We start from the raw sequence: 2,741 nt of genomic DNA on the forward strand, positions 1-2,741 counted from the left end.
GTGACAGAAAAATAACAAGTGTCACTTTGGTTCCATGTGACCCCGTCAGAAGATCAGCCAGTGGTCAGGAACACTGCTCTGCTTTGACCTTTCCAACAGCACTGAGATGACTTGAGCCTTTCAGGAGGACTGAGCTGCTCCACAGAAGTTCATTCAACACTTCAGCTTTCTGAGAAATCCCCCTTTATCGGCTGCAGACTGTAGGAGCTGGCTGGACTTGTACTCCACCCAGCTGCTGAGATAAGAAATGACAGTGACTGTGGAGCTCAGGAAACAGCAGAGAGCTACAGACTGCCTACAGACAAAGTGGTGTGTGGCCTTGTTGATGCCTTAACCTCCTACTGCAACACCAAAAACAAAGAGTGCCCAATAACATTTTTCTAATGTCTAAAAGGGTTCTTACCTCAATAGCAGTTTAATTATTCTTTGCTTCAGTCTTTTCCTTGTTAATCTGCCAGTTAAATCCCTCCTGCTGAAAACAAAGGGTGCCTTGTCACCACCTCAGTGTTTGCTGTTTGTCAGAACATGCGGCGAACATTTGATTTGAACTTTTGACTGGAACGTCGAATCAGAACCCAACAGACATGTTACCCTGCTGGTCTCCATTTGATTTACTGTATATGACTCACTGCTGGATCTCTACAGGAAACCTTGTGATCCTTCAAACATGTGGAGAGAGTGAGGTGCTGCTCAGGGTCATACAGTACCTATAAAATATATTTACCCCTCTTAGAAGCTTTATTTTTTTGCTTTTCAACAATAAATCCTTGTCAGTTTAATTTGACTTGATTTAGTAGAGGCACCTTTGGCCATCACTACAGCATCAACCCCGAGTGAACAGGTCTCAATCAGCCTTACACATCTGGACACTGCAACTTTACTCCATTCTTCTTTAAACAGCTGCTCAGGTTCTGTCAGGAGGCACTAGGATTATGATTGAACAAGTCCAACTACAAACTCTTACCTGGACTGAGGTCTGGGCTCTGACTCCGCCCCTTAAGAATATTCACCTCATTGTCTTTACACTACTTCTGTGTATCTTCGACTGTATGGCTCAGATTCCATCCGGTTGTCTTTTCAGTACTTTCAAATGCTGCACTCATATTACCTTCCTTATCTTTATAAGCCCGCCAAGGCCTGCTGCTGAGAAGCATGATGCTGCCACCGCCGTGCTTCATAGTGGGGACGGTTTGTGTGCAGTGGTTGGTGTCTGTTGAACATGGCGTCTAGTCTTATGGCTAAAAAGGTTAATTCTGGTCTCATCATCAACTTGTAAACTCATGTTATTTATGCTTGTCAATAATTTTCTGAGTTGCTTGGAGTGTTTTGTTTTGATGGTTATAGCCAGTAGTACCAGTGACTGCACCTTCCAGATAAAGGGGCCTCTACAATCACTTAAATCTATTTACTGCACTAAAGTGATCTCCATTTAGCCTCAATGAATGCACATATTTTCCACATGATGTCTTTGACGGAAGCCGGACCCTTTTCACTTTTTTTTGGTAGCTGGGCTGGATTTATAGCAGTGTAGGTTAAAAACATAAATAAAGTCATAGTGAGCTGCTGTGAGGACTGAACTACGAAGCAAGTTTGACACAGCCAGGCTTTTTTTTTTGTATAAAGTTACTCAGTAAAACCTAAATTAATAGTTTCATTATTTGTATCAACTGTGAAAACAACCATTTACATTTTATATATTTTAAACTAACTGACATACGTAGTAGAAAAGTTTTTACTTTGACATGAAACGGTCTTTTATTGTATTTTCTTGCCAGAAAAGGCCGATTTATATCGATTAATTCATTCAATATTGACAAGAGTTTAAAAATTTCTCCACAAAAATTCATCAACTTGTGGAACCAATCAAAGGAGTAAAAATGCAGGCCTACGTGGTTAATTAGGTTGTGCTGCTACTCACCACTAGATGGCAGCATTTAGCAGGAAGTTTGACAATTTTACAAAAATAAAACATTTGATCTCATTAACATGATTTCAATGTTGTCGAAGTCAAAAAAGATCCAGTGAAAAAGAAACTAGACATTTATTTCTTAAGGAAATACAAAAAGGGATTTTGTGATAGCTTATATGTTTATATAACATCATATACAAAAGTATAAAAAACATAATTGGTAGTAACAATAAGGTAACAGAAAATAAAGTACAATGTAAACACTCCATATATATATGTGCATACATGACGCCTGCGCCAAAACAGTGGAATAAACAAAACAAAAAAAAAACAAACCAGGTTGAACTGTTGTGCCACCAAATGTATGAAACAAGATTATTTATGTCGTAAAAAGGCTTCGAGTGTAGGTTTAACTACACGATGAAAAGATTGGACATGTACTTATGTTACATCATCTGATGGTTCATGTACTCCAGTAGTATTTTTTTTTTTTACATGTCTTCCCAGATTTCAAGGGTCGGGGTTAAAACTTTCCCAAATGCACTGAACCAAATCCAATCCAAGTAACTGTAGGAACACGGACAACAGGCTTGTTATAGGAAGACGTCTGTTTGTAGCCTGATCACATATAACTGTTGTTAATTTGCTCCTGGCTCACATGGAAACAATCGTTGAAATGATGCTGAAACAACAGTTATATGCAGCACGGCCACGATTAAACATCGATTCAGCCGATTAATCGAATGCAGCTCAGTTTTAGAATCAACTGAAAACAAGGACGTAAATAAGCAAATCACAGAAACTCAAACTGAGTCGACATGAACGTGTGGAA

This window comes from Stegastes partitus, unplaced genomic scaffold, assembly GCF_000690725.1.
Source record: "Stegastes partitus isolate 25-593 unplaced genomic scaffold, Stegastes_partitus-1.0.2 Scaffold8, whole genome shotgun sequence".
Lineage (NCBI taxonomy): Eukaryota > Metazoa > Chordata > Actinopteri > Pomacentridae > Stegastes > Stegastes partitus.